The 22,900-nt window shown below is 49.0% G+C and overlaps 1 protein-coding gene across 1 annotated transcript in view; it reads right to left on the bottom strand.

Moving 5' to 3' along the window:
* The window catches only part of KCNIP1 (potassium voltage-gated channel interacting protein 1), a 346,247-nt gene that overhangs the window by 213,407 nt on the left and 109,940 nt on the right, over window positions 1-22,900 (bottom strand). The gene's annotated exons all lie outside the window — the stretch shown is intronic.

Raw genomic sequence — 22,900 nt, 5'->3', positions numbered from 1 at the left:
GGACCGCGCGAAGCGGAGCCGCGCGCCCGCCGGCCCGCCTGCCCGCGCTCCGGGCGAGTCTGTGGCGCGCGGAGTGGCCGGCGGGTAACCCCGGAGGGGCGGGGCGGGGGGCCGGGCCCACGAGGGGTGCCCGCTGCCCGCGTCGCTGCCCACCGCCCTGCGCGCCCGCAGCTGCGGGGCCGTGCGCCCCTCCGGGGCTGCACCCCTGGGCGCACAGACCGAGGTAGGCACCTGGCTGATGGGTGGGGTTCAGGGGGCGGCCGCAGATTGCTCCCCGAGAGAACGTGTGCCTGTGTGTGTGTGTGTGCGCGCGCGTGTGTGTGTTCCTGCGTGTGATCCGCTATTTCATTTGACTTCAAGGGAAATCTTATTTAACCCACCACCTGAATTCACGGGATGAGGAGAAAGTCTGCCCCACCCAGGGAGAGATGAAAAACATACATCCAATTGGGTTGTCATGCGAGGAAGGGACCCTCCTGCTCCTGGCCAGGGCCACCCTCTACTGATGGAAAATTGGGGGAGAGGGGCAGAGGAGCCCCTGTGGGCCTTGCCTTTTCTTTTTCATTTCTCCCCTCTTTCTGTCCCTCCTTCATCCTTCTACCTCCTCCTGCGTCCCCCTCCCCCAAAAATTTCTTAGCCATCAGCTACAGGGCAGGCTGAGAGTTAGTGCTGTGGGGGTAAAGGCTGAATTTAAGAAACAGCCTCCCTGCTGTGAGTTTTCCCTCCAGACCACGCAGAACTCCAACGGCTATCTGTGTCTCATGCAAAAGGGCAAAGTGTGGGTTCACTCTTGTGGGTTCTCCTCAGCTCTCTGTGGTGCTGAAATGCAGTCTGCTCCCTGGAAGCCTGAGGAGGAGGCACCCTCGTTCCATGCAGGAGCCGCCTCAGTTTCCACCACACACTATGCTTGCACATCACAGTGTCCCGCAACACATGGCCTCACCAAAACACACATACTTACACAAAACTATGGGCACAGTCCCACAAGTCCCACTTTGACATTACTGTGTTATACACACAGACGCACTCAGCCCATAATACCCTCAGGTGCATCCTCAGGACCCCACACAAGATCCAGACACACGACCACAGAGGCACAGAGACGTGCACACAGCAATGCAAAATGGCATCACGATTACCCACATTTATGCAGGCTCAAAGCTGCACGGGCATATAGTCATACCTCAAGGATAGAGGGCGCCTCAGGAGCTATTTCCTGTCACTCCAGCCCATTAGCTGCCCCTTCAGGGACAAAGGTGGCCTGAGTCTTGGCCAGGGACCCTGAGTAATTTTCTTTACCTATTCAGCGCTTAATTCTTTCTCAGATCCAAACACATGTCATATTCTGTGCAACAGGGAAGGTGTACTTAATAACATCTGTCCCTGTCATTTGCAGTCCCCTGTGCTGTGTATAACACACACCATCCCATGCCCCGTGAAGTTAGACAGGTCATGTCTAATCATTACTGTAGCGAGAAACTGAGGTTTACCAAGGGTAAAGGATTTGCCTGAAGTGACTTAGCAGAATATGGGATTAGAACTTGGAGTGCAGGGCTCTGTCACCACCTCTTGTTGGCAGGTGGGGACGCTGGGGGTCCTGAGCTGGGGAGATCTCTTCTGGGTCCCACCAGATTCAAAGCTTCAGCTCTTGTAAGTGCCAGGATTTATCTGTCTGTGTCCATGAGGCCTAGAGTCCTGGCTGATGAATAGGATTGGTAGAGGCTGGCCCCCTGCCTCCTGCCTGTGCTCCCTGCTGGAAAGAAGGGTGGGGGTGGGGGTGGGGGTGGGGTTGAAGCCACGGGTCAGGAGAGGACCCATCAGGATGGCCAGGACTCAAGGAACAGAGGAGAGAGCTCTGCCAGGGAGAGGGTGGTGCAGCCTTCTAGTGCCCCTGGACCCTCAGGCACCTGCTCATCTCTACACTACCTGCAGACGAGAACCAGCACTTGAGAGTTTACAGAAGACTAGAATGCTACTCTTGCATTTCTTCTTCTTCCCTGTGACTGTATGAAGAGGCAGAGTGGAGATGAATTGCTCCATTTTACAGATCAGAGATAGTAAAGTACCCCTGGAGGAGTTTCCGACTGGCTGCCTCTGAGCCGTGAGAATAAAGTCAAGCCACCAAGATAAACTCCAAACTGAGGAGCATGCATTATGAGGCCCTTTTGTGACCTGACTTCATCTCCCAATCACCTTGCTCTCTGGTGCTCCCTGCAGGGCCCCAGCCACACAGAACCTCACTGGTGCCCTCTAGGGTTGTGCTTCAGGGCTTTTGCACGTGCTGTTCCTGCTGCCTAGGATGTCCCTCACCCCTTTCACCCCTCACATCCTGGACCACCTAATTCAAGTATCACTTGCTCCAGGAATACCTTCCTGGCCCTGAACTGGTGCTTGCCTCAGGGGTTCCTGCGGCACTCGGGCCTTTGTGCCCATCAGAAAACTCATTTCCTTGGTTCTCATTGTGCCTTTCCTGTCTGTGTCTCCCTCTGCGTGGAGAGTACCTTGGGAGCAGGGACCACTACTGATTTAGCTCCTCACTGTCTACTTAACCCCTCATTTCTAACAGGGGTGCAGTCAATCTGTGCTGAGTGAATGAATGAATGAATGAATGAATTTTCTTTGCTCAACGAACCAATTATTAAGTAAAAACTGGTGATTACCAGATCGTCCTAGCTCTTCAAAGGAAGAAGCACACTCCTCTAAGTAAAGATTCATTTATTCAACAAATATTTATTCATTCATATGTCAACCATGTACCAGATATTTACACTCACAATAGCTCACTTATTCCTGGTGATACCCTGTGTGGTAGGCATTATCTATAGATAAATGGACACACACATGCACTGTATGATGCGGCAGACATTGCCCAGGAAAGTCTCACAAAGAATGCGTCTAGGGAAAAATGCACGTCAAGTATGAGGGAGAAGAGACAGAAGACAGCAGACCCGCTCCTGCTTCTTGGAGACTCGCCACAGAGAGCAGAGTATCACGTGGGCAGTTTGTCCTGCTGTCCCCAACATGTACTCACCGAGGCCATCTTGCCAGCCCTGTCCAGCTGGGGCTTCACTGGCTGTGGCTCCTTCTACTCTTGAAGGTGACCTGATTCATGCCCTATGTCCAGGTCTTATCCCTCCCTCATCCACGCTCTTATGGGCTGAATGTCTGTGTCTCCTCAAAGTGCATATGTTGAAGCTCTAACCCTGAGTGTGGTTGTATTTGGAGATGGGACCTAATTAAGGCTAAATGAGGTCACAAGGGTGGGGTCTTGATCCTAGGGGATTAGTGTCCATAATGTCTTATAAGAACAGACATCAGAGAGTTCCCCCAACCCCTGCACACATGACTAAGGAAAGGCCTTGTGAGCACACAGGGAGCAGAAGGCAGCCATCTGTAACCCAAGGGGAGAGCTCTCACCAGACACCCACCCTGCTGGCACCTTGATCTTGGACTTTCAGTCTCCAGAACTGTGAAAAGATACATTTCTGTTGTTTAAGCCTCCCAGTCTGTGCCATTGTGTAATAGCAGCCCAAGCTGAGTAATACACACCCACGGCGCCTGTCCATGCCCTCAGAAAGCTCTGGAGGCAAGACCTTCCCTTTCCTCTGACATAAGCACCCGTGTAGCACTCCTTAGGGTATTCCTGGAAGGCTGTTCAGGGAAGAAGGGGTGAAATGGTCAGAGACCTGCAGGGATCCTTTTGAAAGCATGCCCGTGCTTGTCTGTGTAACACACAAGCCATGTTCCCTCCCCCTACTGTCATGTGCTCACTCACCCCTGTTTCTTTCCATCCTTGCCGGCTGGGAAATTCAGTAAGTTCCCACCACCCGTGGAAGCAGCAGTGTCAGATTAAAAGCGTGGATCTGGTGGTGCTGCTAGATGGGGGTTCAAGTCTTGATTTTGCTGCTTTTTAACTGTGTGACCTGGAGCCTGAGGAGTACCTTCTCTGCACCCTACTTTCACCTTCTGTGGATTACATTAGTACCTACCTTATAGTGCTGCTGTGAGGGCTTGGAGGTGATGTAAGGCCCTTGGTAGGTGCCCAGCACACAGTGTGGCCAGTTACGGAGGGCGGACTGCCACTGTCACTGTTGCTGTGGGCCAGGTATCGTGCTGGGTTAGAGGGGTATAGAAATGAGTCAGCCACAGCCCTTCCCCTTGGCTTCCATCTTTGCTCTTCATCTGTTTCATAGGAAGTCTATTCTCAGGGTCCCCATCTGGTATTAAAAGACTCAGATTAGTTAAGGAAGGGAATGTGGTTGGCACCTGATTATGTGCAATTCAGCACTATGCTAGCTGCTGTCTTGTACCATTTCCCAAATGTTCTGCATGCATAAGTCTGGCCTCCTCAAATAGATCCTGAGTTTTTAGAAAGCAAAGCAGGCACCCCTCTACCCTGCCCCCATCCACCATGGCTCGCCCAGACCCAGGCAGGACATCCCAAGTGTTCTGCAAACACTCACGCTGAGATCAGCGGGATAGGGGAAAGGGTACCATCATTTAGCCCTGGGATCAAGTCCCACTTCTCTTACCAAATGTACCTCTGGGCCTGGGCTACTTCTCTCTGAAACACGAACAAAGTCCTTTCAAGGGTGGTGTGAGGATTGGGTCAGATAAAGTAAAGGGAAAATACTTTGTTCCCCTGCAAAGCAGTCACAAATGTCCTTTATTATTATTTGTTCTGGGCCTTATTTAATTATTCATTCAATCAACAAATACTTATTAAGCATGATCCACCTGCTAGGCACCATTCTAAATAATGAACAAAAAGAGGCAGGAGTCTCTGCCTTCAGGGAGTTGGCAGGCTAGGACCAAAGGCTATCAGATCCTCTTACCATTACAAACTGTGACCAGACTGGCCAGGAGGAGGGGACAGATGAGTTTGGGATGAGGTGGGGTGGGGAGGGGATGCTCAAAGCCAGTAGGATGAACCTTTTGCAAACTACAAAGTTATGTCACAACTGAGTATAGAACCTCAGAAGGCAGGGAGTTAGATACAGTTTTCAAGTCAAGGAGATCAGGTTGCAAATGCTGGGTTTGTTGGGTGACCTCAAGCAAGTTATTTGACCTGGGAGAGCTTCAGTTTCAGCAATCTGCAAGCAGAATAATTCCGCCAGCCTCAGTTGCAGGGTGAGGCTGAAAGTGATCATGATTACAAACATGCCTGGCAGGGGTCTCTCGCCTAGAACAGTCCTGGCCCAGAAAATGCTAACTCCATTCCTCAGTTTCCCCTTCTAGTCTTTTTTGTAAACAACTTCTTCACCCCCTTCCCAGGAGGAAGAAAAGATCTTGGAATAGGACCTGGGCTGGGGAATTGTCTCTCTGAGGCCACATCCTTAATGCATCGACAATGACCTTATCTGTCAAGGTTGAGTGTGACCTTTCAGGGAGCAAAACTCATTCTTGAAAGCCAGGTCACAGGCTCTGTCTTTGATGTCCTGATGGCTGCACTGCCCCAAGGGTTCCCCCTTCATGCTCCAGTGCTGGAACAGTCTCTCTACCAGGGGCTGAAATGAGTTCAGACAGAGTGCAGCCACCCACGCAGCCCAGACACTGGCAGCAAAGCACTTCCAAGTTACCCAGATCCAACGAGGGGGGAGGACATTCCAGAGCATGTTGGCTTTCAATTATCTAAAGCAACATACATAATGTGTCCTGAGAAGTCATGGGTGCCCTCCTTAGGCCAGGCGCAAGGTAAGTACTTCGTGAAATTGATCAGAAGGCTTTCTGCGGGTGTATGGAAGGCTGGGTAGAAGGAGGAAGGGTGGAGAGGGAGGTAGATTTAAATATGTTCAAATAAACATTTAAATATCCAATGAAACCTGTGAACCTTCTCCCCCAAAGTAGCCATGCATGGGTACACATACACTCACACCTTGCATAAAATTTTATGGAGTTTACAACTCTCCCACATGGAGCACATCCGTGGACGTCTAGTTAAGAAACTCCGTACGACAGGGGGAAAGATTCTAAGGGATTTTATACAGTCATTTCTTAGCTGCCTGACTTAAACTTGTCTGAACTTCAGTGTCAACATCTGTAAAATGGGTGTAAATAATTGCACCTATTTCTTAGGGCTGTTGTAAGGATTAAATGAGTGCTGGTCTTTGTTAACCTCCTCACTAAACTGCATTCACTCACTCACTTGTTCATTCAGTCACAAGTTAGTGAGTGCCTCCTGTTCCATCACACCCTGAGCTGATCTCTGGGGCTGCAGAAGTTTATGCTCACTTGCTTGGGGGACTCACAGTCTAAGAGGGCAAAGGGCAGATAAGCAACTCACGATAGCACCCCAGACTTCACCAAGAATGAGTGGGAATGACTACTCTAGCTCTGCTGCTGAGAAAAACAGCCTATGACTCTGGCCAGGATGGCTCCCACCAAAAGTCCTGGGAGAAGCAAGTGTTTGGACTCAGCAAGGTCAGGGGCCTAGATCAGGCTATGAGGGCACAGGTCAGAGTGGAAGCAGGGTGGAGAAAGGCACAGGGCTGGAGGTAGTGGAGGGTAGAGTCAGGGGCAGAGTAGGACTGAGATGGGGCGGGGTGACGCTGGACAGTTGCCATTGCCAGAGTCGTGTGACACTGAAATGGCTGGGGCAATGAGCACAGAAATCAGGGCAGAATTTCTAAAGTATGTGCAGAATATGGATCCATAATCTCCTTAATCACTCCCCTCCTTTAGTCTCCTTAGATTATATAACCATTGCCTTAACAATGGTAGCTACTGTCCGTGGATTTTTTACTATGTGCCGGTTTGTTCCTGGTCCCATTACTCATTTCAGTAAGGTAGGTATCCTCATCATCCCCCATTTTATAGAGGAGGCAACCAAAGCACAGAGAGGTTAAGTGACCTGCCCAAAGTCACACAGCAAGAAGTGGTAGAGCTGGCTTTGAACTTGATGGTCTGACTCCAGATCCCACACTCCCTTTCTGGCTCCAAGCCCTCCTGCTCTACTGTAACTTATTTTTTCTACCACTGTTTCTCTGGGAGGCTACAATTCACTGGGGACTCACAGGTATGGTCTAACTTCTTAGAACCAAGGGACAAATGCGAAGGGGAGGTCCCGTGGGTCCTGGCCCTCTGGCCGGTGCTTGTGGTGGTTGCAGCTTCCATCCAAACTCTTACTGCCTGGGGGCTACAGCCATACCCACCTGCCTATGGGAATGCAGAAAAGCACACAGGGTCTGTTTTCCCTCTGTGGCTTTGACAAACTGAAGACCCCAGAGGAAATGAGCAGGGGAGGAGGGAAGGAGCAGCAGCCATGCTGTGTGATGATTAGTAATAATGCCAGCGATGAGCGCCCCTGGCCCTACACGGCCCACTGAACCTGTCAGCGCGGGCTCCCAGCTTCCCAGCTAGGCGGCTGCGGCCACAATTGGAGCCTGAGGAAGAAAAGAAAAAAAAAAAAAAAAAAAAACCCAGGAGCAGGGAGAGAGGGAGGAAGGAAGCGGGGAGAAAAGTCATGGTCGCCTCCATGCTGAGGACTGACTCTGGGACAGAGTTGCAGAAAGGAGGCAACATAAAACTACAAGATAACAGTGGAAGTTTCTTCTGTTGTTTCCTGTGACCACAGACCCTGCCCCACACTTGAGACCTGTGGCACTCGCTGCCTGGGGCAATATGACACAGAAACAATGGGGCCACCTTCTTAGATTTTGACTTACAAAGGCTCTGGTCTGATAGAAGGCCTAGAAGAATGGGGCTTGGAGATTGGGTTTGTCCTTGACCCACCTCAGGCAAAGCACCATTCAGCAATGAAGCCCCCAGACTCCAGTGGAATCTGGGGGCCAGGGAGGCCCTTCCCCTTTCCCAAGTGGAGTCTGGGAGAGTGGACATGACCCCAAGTGGCCCTCCCAGCCCTGCCCGTCCTCTGTGCAGCACAGTGCCCACTCCATTAGTCTGTGTGACTTTGCTGCGAGAAGGATCCTGACTTGTTTCTCCTAGCTGAGCCTGGCAAAGAAAGGAATCTTTCCCCCACACTCAACAGAGGCATGGCCCACCATTCCCCAAAGAGTGGGCAAACCTTAGGTGCAGGCCAGGTGCCCCAGCTATGACCTGGATGGCAGAGGGACCACAGAATGCTCAGGAACCAGGACGTCTCAGAGGCCACATGCCTGGAAAGGCTACAGAGCCAAGGCCGAGTATACCCCACCACTCAAGGCTTCATAAGCCCCCAGAAGAATATTCGGGCAATGCCGAGGAGACAGGAGTATTGTGAGTTTCTTGAGATTTCATTTCTGCCCCCAAGAAGAGTGGGGCTTTGGAATAGAAATTAAGTTTGGCACTTTAAGAAATAAGCCAAGTAGCACTTGAGGCACACCAGGGGAAGTCGCCTGAAATCCTTAGCTACCCATAAAACAGTGCTCAAAATACCTCTGTCTCTGCTCTCTCCTCCATTTTAGGCATTAGCAAATTGGAGGTCAGAGAGGTGAAGTGATTTGCCCATGGTCACAAAACTGGAGATAGCTGGAGAGTCAGAGTTTGAACCCAGTTCTGTCTGTCTTCAAAGCCCATGCTATTACCCATGAAGGAAAGAAAGGGGAGGGAAGAGAAAGAAGTAGGGGGAGGGGGAAGCAGAGCAGTGTCAGGAAGAACAGGAGGGGTGAGGGGGTGCTCTCCACTCACGGTCCTCCCTGAGGATGCCCTGGGTCAGTAGAGAGGGGCTGCAAGGAAGCTTTGTTTTGGCTTAGAGGACCACGATGGGTTATGGGTCATGTGCACTGACACTGGCACCAAGGTGGCCTGGCTTGCAGCTGGCAGGGTGGAGGGAAGGGTAATGCAGTACCTCCAAAAGCAGGAACACCATCCCTCCCCCCGAACGCCCCTAGGAGCCCCCTTCTTGAGAGGCTGCGCTGGCCTCCTCCTCCACTCCCTCTGTATAGAGCCTCCCTTCTCGGGAGACCACAAGGCATTGCTTTAACCACAGTGGCACTTCAAGATGACTTCTGTGTCCGTTGTTCCTTCTTGCCCCTGCTGGCCCCTAGTGAGCGAGGGGATTGGAAGCTCTAGCAGGTGCTTGGGGGAGCTAATTGACAGTCCAGGGCTCTCTTTCCCTGAGCTGGCATTTGCATGCTGCATTAGTATTCTTGCCCACAACTCAGGGCTGTTCTGGATGGAGGATGCTATGCAGATGAGCATCGAGCCTGGTGTGTGATGGGGACCTGATGCAATTTGCTAGGAGTCAAGGCTACCGAGGAAGAGGAGGCCGAGGGAGGCTGCAGAAGAGACCGGGGCTCTTCTCCTGGTTCCCACATTGCCAGTCCCTGAAATCTGTCATCTGTGAAGTATGAGCTCCCAACCAGTCCCTGCAATGATTTGACAGCACTGCTGAGCCCTTGCTCTGCCCCACCTGTGCTGGGGTGGTAGCAGAGATGCAGAGAGAGGTGAGGTGGGCTCGGTCCTGGCCCTTAAGAAGCTCCTGTCCTGTGGGGACACAGTGACGTACAGAGTCCATCTGAGGACTAGGGGATGGGCCTATAGCAATCAGCTGAGAAGCCACACCAGCTCCGAGAAGAGAAGTCTAACTCAACCTGCAGGAAGAAGACTGGGGGGACGGGGCAGTCAAGCAAGCCTTTTCAAAACAGGAGATGCCGGAACTGGGTCTTAAAAGACAAATATGAATTTAGCAGCCACACATCACTGTAAACACGTGACTTGGTTCAGGGACCATCTCTTAAGCAGCTCCATGAGAGCCACAGTCTATTTTGCTCCCATGGGAGTGTCTCACTGGCCAGGGCAGCAATGCACCATTGGTCCCATTTATGGGGACCTAGAGTTGGATGGACTTTGGAGAATGCTGGCCCAGGCACCACGTGTCCCCACGTGACAGATGATTAAAGTGAGCAACTGAGTCATCCCGAAACATCTCCAGGGATGGGAGCTTCCTGGCTTCTGTATGCAACCTACTTTGGGGTTTTATCATGCCCGGAGCTAGGAAGTGACTTCTAATGTCTTACCGGTCTGCTAAACTGAAGGACACTTACTCTTTATATTCCAGAAAGCAGGGAATGGAATGCCTTGTTCACGAGCCCTTTGTGCAAACTACCAGAGCCACACAAAGCTCTGATCACCCCAAGCCAAGCGCTCAGGTAGGAGAGGAAGCTCAGGTAGGTGGGAGATACATCTATTTTCTACAGTGGAAACTGAATGACTGGGGAAGGGGGTGGCTAAGGGACTTGGGCTGTATCCCAGGCTCTAAATCTGGATGTGCCCTCATCTCAAAAACCCTGATTCTCTCCAGAGTTGTACCCTCTTTTAGGGTTATGTTACTCAAAGCTAAAAAGGACTTCATATGCCACTTTACAGATGGCCAGGGGAGGGAAAGAGATTTGCTCAGGGAAATGTATGGAGGGAACAATAGAATTGGGACTAGAACTCCAGGCTCTGGAAAGGGTCTTGCATATTTTAAAGTACCAAAAGTTATCCTCAGAACCAGATTCAAATTTGCTCTTGACTCTCTAAGAGGCATGACATTATGGGCATAGGAAATGTGCCCAAAATGGACCTCACTCCTCTTTACTGAAATTCCCTCCAGATCAAGTGATATCAAATAAAGTTTATAGCACAAATCTCTGGAGGAAGTTGGTACTGACCTGGAATTCAAACTAAAGTTTAAATGAGATGTTATGCTATAGGCCAGATTTGCTGGCAATTAGGAAGCTTAGCAATGAAGAAGTAAGGGCACTGGAGATTTGAACTGTATGGAGGGGTGGGGGACCAGGAGAGCAGTCTGGGCCTATAGTAATCAGGGAGGTGATATGTACGTGTTTAAATAACAGTGTGAGTCCTGGTGGAGAACCTCTGCACGAAGTAACTTTTTTTTTTTTACCTGCGGCTCAAATGCAGTCTTGTGTGGTGTATCCAGACAGCCAGCCATCTACCATTAATAAATATTCACTAGCGATCTGCAGTACCTATCCCCGTTGTAGGTATGGGGATCCACCGGTGACTAAGATGGACATTTTTCCTGCTCTCTGTAGCTTCCGTTCTCATGGAAGAGAGGTCAGGATACAGTGAACAGCAGTGAAGCAAACAAATAAGGTCATGTCTGCTGATGGTTGGCACTGTAAGGACACCAGGAAGGTCCCTGTGGGAGAGATAAAGGGGTCAACCTGAGACAGAAGGCCTCACTGACAAAGAGGGTTGCTTCTGAAACGTGATTGACAGGCAGGAGTTACTCACGCCTAAGTTTTAGGGTGAGAGAACATGAGGTGAAGGCCCGAGGCCCCATGGAGGGAGTTTGCTGGGAGCACAGAGAGAAGGGCAGTGGGGTTAGGCTGTGCAGAACAACGGAGGAGGTTCTAGGGAGGCCAGCTCGCACAGGGTCTGTTGTCCTTGGCACAGTTTGGATTTATGCTAAGGCAAGGAGAGGCCGTAGCAGAATATTTTTTCACTTTTTATTTAAAAAAAAAAAAGTGTAGACTCACAAGAAACTGAAAAAATAGTACAGAAAGGTACCCTGTCCCCTTCATCTGGTGTTTCCACTCCCCCTGTCCCTGCCTCGTGTTAGCTTCTTACATAACTATGGTGTAATATCAAAGTCAAGAGACGGACGTCGAATCCAGAGACCTTGTTCAGATCGCCCCAGGGTGACACGTGCTCATCTGTGTGTGTGTGTTCCTGGGCCATTCTATCCCAAGTGTAGACTGCTGTAACTACCACCACAGTCAGGATGGATACCAAACTACTCCATCTCCACAAAACAACTTCCTTGTGCTCCCCCTTTATCGTCACCCCATCCCCCTGCACCCCGTCACCATGAAAGAATGTTAAGCAGGGAGCCGGAGAGGGAAGATGTGGACCTGTCCGCTGGGACAGGGACATAGCCTATGCATCTTCAGAGGCCCCGGAGGCCTCTCAACTGTGAACACAGATTGTTTTGGCTGGCTTTGCTTTGCAGCTGAACAGCAAGAACAGAAAGACTAAGCAACTCACACAAAGTCACACGGTACAGCTCATGGCTCACTGGCTGTCTCCTAATTTAGATGATTCTGACAACTCTCTGCCGAGCTTGGTGTTCTGGTCACTAGGGGATCGTGGGTTGCGGAGAAGAGAGGCCTGGCCCGAGGCCACCACTGCAAGGCCTCATCCCTCAGTCTCTTGTACTTCCCTACCCCCTCTGTCACCCACTTCAAACAGTCCCAGTGAGGAATTGATTAGAAGACACTTGCAAAGTGCCAAGCCTAAGGGAAAATCCCTTCTGCAGTCAGCATGCCAACATTGACCCTAAAGTGTTTGAGAGAAACAGCGGTGCTTCCTCGGGCCTCCCCTCCAGCTTCAGTGGGGGGGTGGAGATGGGTCCCCTGGGAGATGGGTGCGCAGCCCTCCGATCCTGTAGCTCAGCCTCTTCCTCCAGACGCCTGGCTTACGAGTGTCAGCTCGTGCCCCCTGCATGTGGCAGATGGCCCAGGCCATCCGTGCATGCAGGAGGCCCTTCCAGTGCTCCTGTTGCTCTGGGTGGGACCCAGTGGCCAAGTTCACTTCCTGAGGCTACACGTTCTGCCCCACCCTCCAGTGTAGCTCCCAGCAGTAACATAGGAGGGGCCTTCACTGCACCCAAGCTCTCCATCTATTCCTCAAGTGGTCCGGGGAAAAGAGTGGGATTGATGGGACCAACAATTGATGGGACCAACTCCAAAGCCAACAACCCAGGCCCCCTTTGTCACTCAGTCAGTTAAGTGTCTGACTCTTGATCTCAGCTCAGGTCTTGATCTCAGGATCATGAGTTCAACCCTGCATTGGGCTCTACCCCGGGCATGAAGTCTACTTAAAAAACCAAACCAAACCAAACCAAAACAAACCCCAAAACAAACACGGCTCTGTGCACAGAGTCACTGCTCCAAAAAACACCACACTTTCCTTTAGAGTGGTCTGCTCAGAACTGCCCAGGGATGCAGTAGGGGGGTGGTGGGGGTGGGTGGGGGGTGGACAGGGATGAAGAGACGGGGTTGAGGAAGATGGGAGATGGGAAGAACTGGGGTGGCTCTGGGGCCTTCACAGAGCACTGAGGGAGACTAGAAAAGTCAGTGTCCCCCACCCCCACCAGTCATCACACCACCATTCGGCCCTGGCCCGAGTTATGTTGGCCCCTGACAGACTCCTTCCTTCTCTGCTCACAGGGGTGCAATCAGCGCTTCCTATAGCATGGCTTCTCCTTTCTCGAGGAGACGTTCTCTCAGTTTCTGGCAGCTGTCTTCCATCTTGCAGGGTGAGCGCTGAGGTAACAGATGGGGTCCTGCTCTCCCCCCTCCTTTAGTGCCAGTAGCTCCCAGGCTGCTCAATCACCATTAGGGGCCATGGGGTCACCCTCCCTGCCTGGCCAGCCTCCTGCCCTCAGGCCTCAGCAGGAGCAGACACATCCGTCCTCTGTCCGACACTAATGAAATCTTCCTTCTGCTCAGTGCCCGGCCAGACTCAGGGTCAGTATTTTTACCCATTCAGCTCTGCCCTGTGCTCCGGCTCAGTAATGACACTCACACCTCATTACAGACAGGCTGCAGCAGCACACCGGGCAGGCTTCTCTGCACCATCACCCTCTTGGAGCCTTAAAAAGTCTTCCCTGGGCTGCAGGGACTAGTGATCCAGCCCTTGCCTGGCATCTGCTCACACAAATGCCCTTTCCATCACACAGCCTCAGGAGACCCTTCCCAGGCCCCTGTTCCGTTCATCTGAATCCTATTCCTCACTCCAGACTTTGCTCATATTGCCCCTCCTCCAGGAAGCCTTCCCTGATTGATTCTACCATCTCCTTCCACATTCAGAGACCTTCGATTCTCTCAGGGACTGCTTGCTTCTCTGAGCACCAAACACCGGGCATTGGGCTTGGTTCCTTGCAGGTGCATAAAATAAATGGGGAGTGGATGAATGCATGAATGGATGAATGAGTACATGCTTGTACATCTATCCTCCTCCTCTGACACTTAGCCATATGTTATTTGGTTTTGCTTTTTAACTGCCTCACAGAGAACGATGAAGGAAAACCCTTGAACGAAGTGACCTTTTCCGAAATGTGATTTCTTCATCACCCATGCACGTTTAGTAAACCTCCTAGTCTGCACCAGGCACGAGGCCTAGAGAAACTAGTGAGCTCGTCTCCGCCCTTGAGAAGTTCTGCCTCATGTCATGGCTTCTGACTTCATGGGACCCTTCTGAAAATCCGATGTGTTTGCAAACCCCCACCTCAGAAAACACACCCACACCCACAGCTAAACCCACCCACAAATGGGTAAAATGTGGGGTCTAATTCAAAAACTCCTGAAATCCACAGCCACAGCTGAAGGTTCCCCGGTGTGGTGAGAAAGAGAAACAAGTTAGCATCTTTTGTCTAGGGCCCTGCCAGGAGGCACAGAGAGCGTATACTGGCCATCACAGAAGACAGAATGGTTAACTCGCTTTGAGTGGGATGGAGTCTCTCACGGAGGCTGGAGTCAAGGAAGAGATTTCAGAACGGCTGGCTTTCGAGCAATGAGTAGAAATTTGCAGGGCGGGCAAAGGGAGAGGAGGAGGAGGAGGGTGAATAAGCATGTGCAAAATACAGAAGGTTTCCAGGAGCTGGGAGAGGGAGGATGGAGGGCTGAATGAAGGGCTGGGGTTTCTTTCCGAAGTGATACCATGGTCTGTGATTGGATAGCAGTGATGGTTTCATGGCTTTGTGAATATGCTAAAACTCCTCGGTTGTACATTTTACATGGGTTGATTTTATAGCATGTGAATTTTGATGGTTAATTTTAGGTACCAACCTGGCTAGGCCACGGTACCTAGTTGCTTCATCAAACATCAGTCTGGATGTTGCTGTGAAGGCATTTTAGAGTGAAATTAACATTTAATTCAGTAGACTTTGAGTAAAGCCAATTAATTTCCATAATGCAGGTGGGCCTCATCTAATCAGGTGAAGGGCTTAAAAGAGACTGAGGATCCCCTGGGGAGGAGAGAATTCTGTCTCCCCACTTGAGCTGCAACATCAACCCTTCCTTAGGTGTCCAGCCTGCTGGCCTGCCATGCAGATTTCTGGCTTGCCAGCCTCCATAGTTATGTGACTCAATTCTTGAAATAAATCTCTCTCTCTATGGAGTCTTATTTATTATACATATGATATATATAATACTGTTACATATAATAACCAGTACATTTATACTATTGGTCCCGTTTCTCTTGAGAACCCTGACTAATAAGCGAATTCTATCTCAATTTTAAAATCCTTGCTGTGGGGCAAGGGGTGAGGGGCCTGGCTCAATATATGATGGTACAACCATAGAAAACAAGTGGGCAGGCATGATATGGGGCGGCACACTTGGAGTATAGCAGGCACAGGTAGGAAGAAGCTGGTTGGGGCAGGCTGGGAGGCCTGACCATAAGCAGCCTTGATTACCACACTATGGTTCTCTATTGACCGAAGGATAGTGATATATTAGAGTTATTTTTGGTTGCAAGCAACAGAAAATGACTCTAGCCAACTTCAGCTGAAGGGAGAAATTATGAGAAGAGTATGAGGACCCACACACCCAGAAGATGCTTAACAACTAAACTGCCAGGAACTGCCAGGAACCTGGCCGGTTCCAGAAGTCTTGGCAACGGGAACTTGTGAGCAGGGTATCTTCAGGGTAAATCCATTGCCACTACTTTTTGTTCTAGGTTACTCCGCTCTAAATGCACAATTTCAGAAAGGAAAATTCAATGACCACTCTTGAGTCCGTATGCCCAATCCTCAAACTGGGAGGGAGAGGCAAGATCCCATATTTGACCTTCCCGCCAGTTGGGTGGTAACTGGGATGCATAGTCTGGGTGCTGCTGCTGGACAGATGGAGGGTAGGTGCGAGCAGGTGCATCAGCAGAAGTGCATGGTGAGGACGCTGCTGGGGTCCTTGCCCAGCCAATGGGCATGAGCTGGGGCCTGATGTTCTGAATTAAGTTTCTGGGTCTGTATTACAGCAGTGACGCTGCCCTATACCCAGTTGTGTCAGGGCCACAGAACCCCTGTTGCCAGGGAACAGAGTTATTTAGTGGGAAGACCAGAGCTGGACAGGCCTTGATACTTCTAGCTGTGTGGGCTTGCTCAAGTCACTTAGCCTCTCTGAAACTCAACATCCTCATCCGTTTGGATCAGGCCCAAACTTTCTTAGGAAGGGTAAATGAGAAGACAAATGGGATGAAGCCTGGCCCAGGGTCTGATAATTCCAAGGGCTCTGTTCTTCCTTCCAGGGATGGTCTTCAGTCTTTACAATGATGTTGAGTCTAGAAGAATGATACCAGGGATCTTGTCCAGTCAGTTTGCAGTTAAACTGAGACCACTGGGCCTGGGGTCACCAAGGTGAGTCCTGGGGCCAGGCTCAGCTGTTCTCTCCTTGGGCTCCTTGCTCCCTCTCCCTTCACGTACCAGGCCCAGTGGCAGCCTAGAGGCTGCCTACCTTCCTCTGAGACCGCCTCCTCAGCAGCTCCTCCTCCCCAGCCCCTTCAGGAAGGGAACAGAGGCTCAGCCCCTGAGAGGCGGGGGGTGGGTCCTATGGAGACTCAGACCTGCCCCAGCTCCTTTGCAGATTCCTGGAGGTGGTTCCCAGAATAGTCCTTGCAAATCTACATGACCCTGAAGGTGGGGTGTGTGAGTGTGTGTATGTGTGTGTGGGTGGGGGGGAGGGGGATCAGCCACCTTCTTGGTCCAGACCCTGGGCCCAGAGCTGGGCTCTGTGGGCTTGGGTTTGGGATACGGGGGGGAAGAGTTGGTGAGGGAGGGAACATTGCCAGCAGCTAGAAGGGAGATGGGATTCTACTCTAAGCCCAAGGCCAGAGACCCAGGCCAAGAGTTCTGAGAGGAGCGAAGAATCAGCTCTCACTCCTGCTGGGTATGGCTGGAAATGGGGTCGCGACTTGCAAATGGAGGAAGATATGGAGGAAACAGGAAAGGGAGAAGAGCCAGAGAGATGGAGTGAAGGACAGAGAGACAGAGGGAGGGGGAAACAACAAGGAGAGAGAGAGAGAGAGAGAGAGAGAGAGAGAGAGGGAGAATGAGCACTCTGGCCTTGGAGGAAGAGGGAGGGCTGAGCAAGGCTCTGTGACCCAGGTTCATGCCAACCTCTCTAAGACTTGTGTGTGGCAGAGAGTGTGCTGGTGGGGAGTCACCAGCTGGGGCTCAAGGAGGGGCCACATGCCTGGTTAGCGTGTTGGCTTGTTTTCGCTCTCTGATATATGACATGCTCTAAATGATCTATTAAAGCAGAGTGAATTCTACAAATGCTTCCACCCACCGCCGCCCCCTAGGGAAACGTACTATATTTGTGAGGTGACTCATCTTGCTGCCACAACCCCTGGGGATCTGATGCAGAATGCTTGTCAGGAGTTCACCTTGAAAAGGCTACAGGGACAGCAGGGATGGCCCTAGAGGGGGTGAGTGTTTGTGGAAGAGAGACTCAGATGAGTGAGTTTGTCAATCCCATTGGGGTCCATGTTAATCCAAATGACCAGCAGGGCAGGGGAGTGATGGCAGAATGTTGCAGATATACTGTCTAGGGATGGCTTGAAGTGACTTCTCTCCTGCTGCCCCTATTAGGCTAAATCCCACTGAGGAACCAGAGAACTTGCCTAAGAATGTCCTGTTTCTCTTGGAAGCAAAGCGATGAGGTGGAAAATGGCTGCTCCCCCTTCTGGTTGCAGGTCAACCCCCATTTCATGCTGTCTTAGTACCACCTACCTCTATCTCATTGTATTTCCCAGAGGCATAATGTTACACTTTTTGGTGAGGTATTCTCACTGTCATTACCATCTGTCATGCCTGGTAGACTGAAATGAGAGAGCAGATAGGGGCTTGGCTCAGGATTGTGTCTTCAGCATCATGTAGCCTCTCGAGAAACATTTACAGAATGAATGAACAAACATTAATGCACTTATTTGGGAATCCAGCAATGCTGAGATTGTATACAACAGAGGTATCTTTTATAATCCTTTTGCAAATGAGGAGAATGAAGCTCAGAGACATATGTTTACTGACCTGAGGGGCCAAAGCTAAGAAGGGGAAGAATGGGGGTTTATCCCACCCAGAACTGTCCAATTCCGGACGCATCCTAACCGTCACTCCGGAACCTTGCAGCCCCACACAAATCATCATTGACAGATCTTTTCCAGAGTTTTGCAGTTATTTGTACTTTTCTGTTGCATGCTAACTCCAAAAAATAACTTTGATATCTTTAAATAAAGAGAAGCAAGGGGGACCATAGCATACAGGAGAGACAGTATTACAATGGGCTCCAAAGCTTACCTTAGGCAGATCTGATCAATAGCCCAACGATGGTCACAAGAGAGCACAAAAGTTACATTTCCTCCTGGAGTGGCTTTTGGCTTTCACCCTTTCAGTCAAAAGGTCCCCAGCCTTTGGGTCACCCTAGGTTATTTCCCCCACAACCCAGCTGGCTCCCACCTCACAGTCGCCTGTAAATTTGGGGTGGGTCGGTGGGCACAGGTAAGTGTAGCTCTAAATAAACACCCGTCTCAACAGCCTGCAAATGAACATTCTCATTGTCCAGATTTTCAGGCACAAGACTCACTTTTGACCCCATTCATCCTTGGAAACAAGACTGAACAAAAGTGAAGAAAAGCTATTTCCCCCCATCTGATATTTTCAACTTAGAATTTAGGCTTAAGACTTCCAAGGGTCATGTGGAGTCTGGTTATTGCTTCCTCGAAATACTGTTAAGACTAAATAAAACCTTTCAGGACAAAGAGACTGGGACAGCAGTAGCAAAATGCTTCTCCTGATAAGTATCCCAAATACATGGCCGTGAATGTCACCACGGCTGTATCGGTGGAGGGAGGAATTGGTGAGAGAGGGCTTTGGAAGTTATTATAATTTTGGAGTTAATAAATCGCTCTCTCTCTCTTGCCTTCTCCTCCCTCTCTCTCTCTCTCTCTCTCTCTCTCCCTCTCTGACAGCCTTGGCCTTGGACATTGTTTGACTCCCATAGCATACTAGATAAAATCTTCCATAATTCTGTCAGGATTCTGTGGACTTTTTTTTTTTCTTTTCCAACATTTTTATTTATTTTGGGGACAGAGAGAGACAGAGCATGAACGGGGGAGGGGCAGAGAGAGAGGGAGACACAGAATCGGAAACAGGCTCCAGGCTCCGAGCCATCAGCCCAGAGCCCGACGTGGGGCTCGAACTCACGGACCGCGAGATCGTGACCTGGCTGAAGTCGGACGCTCAACCGACTGCGCCACCCAGGCGCCCCGTCTGTGGACTTTTAAAATATAAATGCTCAAGCCCCAGCAAAGACAAATTACGTCAGAATCTCTGGGGGCTATGGCTTTTGGCAGGAGGCATGGTTCCTCAAAACACCAACATCACATATGCCCAGTTCTGAGCTCCGCCATTAATCAGCTGTGAGTCCTTGAGAAATCACTTCAGTTACCTGATCCTTGGTTTCTTCAAAGGTAAAATGAAGCAAATAATTGTAAAAATTTCATGGGACTATTATGAGGATTTAACGATATAATAACTGGAAAGGGCCTCGCGCTGTGCTTGACACACAGTAGAGATTCAAGTTGGCCATTGTTGTCATTATTGTTGTTATTCCCGCTAATAAATATCGACTAATCCTTGGCTGAAAGTCGACACTTCCTTGGCCTCCAGGGAAAGGACATAAACTGGACCTGAAACATCCAGAGTTATGGCAAGTCTATGGAGCAATGTTGGAGGAAGCTTAATGGCGTTACTCAGGAAGTATCTTGTGCTGTCTACATGGTAGATTTCTTCCCAGAGTGGATTCCAAGCAGACAGTGTCTTTTCCTGCTAACAACTCTTTTAAAAGCATTAGCATCTTCTATATTCTCAATTGGCCTCACACACCACTGCTAGAGGGAATGTCAATACATCATGCTTGGTGGAAGATATAGATTGCACCGTACCTTGTCACCGCAGCCAACATTCTGTTAGCCATGTCACCGGGAAGCAAAATGCCTTAGCAGTGGATAAAAGACCGAGATTCAGAAATTCGCTTTACTATATCCATAAACCCAGAATAAGACTTAGAAAGAAGGGCTTAGAAGCAAGCAATGGCAGTTGCATTTCACATGTGACCGTGTGGGTCACTCAGAAAAAACCCCCGGCATGGACTGGGCCTTTTTGCTATGAAATAAACTATAAATAGCCATCATTATGGAATATGGGTGGGGTTATTCTTAACAACATTTCCTTCTGTCATGGTAATAAATTCCAAATAAATAAGCCCATTTATTATAGAGTTTATTTATTTGTTTGTTTGTTTGTTTGTTTGTTTGTTTATTGAGAGAGAGACAGAGTGTGTGTGCATGTGAGCACAAGTGGGGCAGAAAGAGAGGGAGAGAGAATCCCAAGCAGACTCCATACTGTCAGTGCAGAGCCCAATGTGGGGCTCAATCTCACGAACCTTGAGATCATGACCTGAGCCGAAATCAAGAGTCGGGTGCTTAACGGACAAAGCCACCCAGGTGCCCCAATAAGCCCCTTTAGGTATGGTTAGATGTAAACCCTTCACTAAAATGGACTCTACCTTACTTCTACATTCTCTAATCACCTGACTACGGATTAGTGAAAAATATTAAGCATTTTATATGTATTTATTTTATAAATATGAAACAAAAGACAAGTGAGGTACAATTTACAGTTTGGATGAGAGGTTACACTGGCACGTCACTGAGAAAATATATTAGTAACTTTTACATCAAACAACATACCTGAGCTATGCTGCAGTTAAATTGGAAACGCTAACGTGAACTCCTCAACTTTAAACGTTTTCCCATCTCTGTGGCTAAAAGTGGCCACAGCCGCAGCATCTGTATCCAACCACCAACTCTCATGTGCCCCCTAATGCTCAAATTTTGTCTCTAATACTTCTCTCCACTGAAAGAAATGGGGGTCTTGGAGGGTAGCCTTAGGTAGGAAGGAAGTTCCTTTTTGCAGAGAAAGCAAAATGTCACAGAGTAGTTCTGAAAGGACCAAAAAAGCTAGAGTAGAGACTGCCATTCGTCAGGCTCTGACAATTTGAGTATCAAATGAGATTGATAACTATAATTAATTTAAGCACATGGAATCTGTGAAGGGCCATAAGTTCCTAATGAAGCTCCAAGGAGAAAAAGTTGATATAAATTGTACAAAAAAATGGTGAACATGATCCAGTTCCATTTTATATTAAATAGCTGCCTATCTGAGTGATATTATTTCTTATATTAAATACATGTTGGCTTATTAAGCACACAGGTACTTTTTTCTATCCTTGCAAGGAAGAAAGAGTGGCTTTTGAATACATCTAATAGTCATGGAGAAAAAATAGAAATGAGTAGTCATGTACAATAACAGGAGGGAAACAATAATGTGGTAGGAGATGCTGAGTTGGCTACATGTCTTCACGAAGACAGCAAACTTCTGACTTTCGATCCCTGGTTTCGTGGGAGATGAAACATCACTTTGAGAAAAACTTCTGGTCACAGAAAAGACGTCTCTGTGAAAGGCATGGGCTTTCATATTCTTAGTGAGGCCATATTTAATAATGCATTAATAGTAAGTGTAATAATGTTGGGAGACCCTCTACTGGGGTCCCAAATAAGAAACAGTAACCCCTAAACTGCTGGCCTGAGATAACATTACTTTTCTTTTGGTTCTGGAATAAATCTGCAATCCTCACAGAAAATAAATTTTGTTTGCCCTAATTCTAGAAGCTATCATATTAATTCTAAGACAGTAGCTCTGAGTTGGGGCACCTGGGTGGCTCAATCAGTTGAGCGACTGACTTCGGCTCAGGTCATGATCTCACCATTCGGTTCGCGAGGTCGAGCCCCGCGTCGGGCTCTGTGCTGACAGCTCAGAGCCTGGAGCCTGCTTCCGATTCTATGTCTCCCTCTCTCTCTGCCCCTCCCCCACTCATGCTCTGTCTGTCTCTGTATCAGAAATAAATAAACCTTAACAAATTAAAAAAAAAAAAGAAAAGAAAGTAGCTCTGAGAAAGTGGTAAGTATAAAAATAATGAAAAAATCAATATATGTCCCTAATCTTTATCCTTTGTAACCAGTTTAAGAGTAACGGTAAGTATACATTTTTCAGTCATGGTGATGTTCTGTGTACATTTTGGCGGACTTTTTAGGCATTTGAAGCATTTAGGAGGGTCTGACACATTAAACTTATGGTTTTAATGAAACATTTTGGAAAATGTGGGTAAATAATGTAGTAACCAATATTTATAAGCTTGAGAAATTCTAATTGTTTCAGTTTTTAAGAAGTTTTGATCCATCCATTAGGTAAACAGTGTTTGAATGTCAAGGAAAAATTGCTTAATAGATTCCCAATCTCATGATTGGGAAGTTGAATAGAAAACAAAGTGCAAATAGGTGTGCGGGTCGCTCCCTCCTGATGACAGATGTCCCACAGGCATAAAGGACCTATCAGCCAAAATTCCAGAGCCCTGAGTGGGCCAAAAAAAGAGATATTATCTTCAGGAAACGGCAGTAAGACAGGAAAGACTGAAGATTATTTTTGCCCTTGGGTATGCCATGCTGTGCTTGAGTTTTCATGTGAAGATTCCTAAAAGTGGAGAAATCTTCAAGTCTCAAAGGAATTGATCAACTGAAGCTTTTCCAGGTCCTATGCAGAAAGTGAGAGGGGTCTTTGGGGCAGGCATCCTGACCTCTCACCCAATTGTCTTCAGCCCCTCCCCTGAGGTTGCCATTTTGATGGTGATACTATATTATATATTATAATATATATTATTATCTGGTATTATTATTATCACTGTTGTTGTTTTATTTAGAAAAGCAGCCTTTTATCATATGACAAACAATAGGTCATTTCCTGTTCAGTACCTTCAGCTGGCAACTTCTTCAAAAACGCCCCCAAGGCAAAAAGTCCTAGTTTTCTAAGCAACCACTGGTGGGGGGGGGGGGGGGG

This window comes from Herpailurus yagouaroundi, unplaced genomic scaffold (genome assembly GCF_014898765.1).
Source record: "Herpailurus yagouaroundi ecotype Mexico unplaced genomic scaffold, PumYag 29, whole genome shotgun sequence".
Taxonomy (NCBI): domain Eukaryota; kingdom Metazoa; phylum Chordata; class Mammalia; order Carnivora; family Felidae; genus Herpailurus; species Herpailurus yagouaroundi.
Note: the sequence above shows the minus strand (reverse complement) of the source record. Positions and strands in the feature narration are given on the sequence as shown.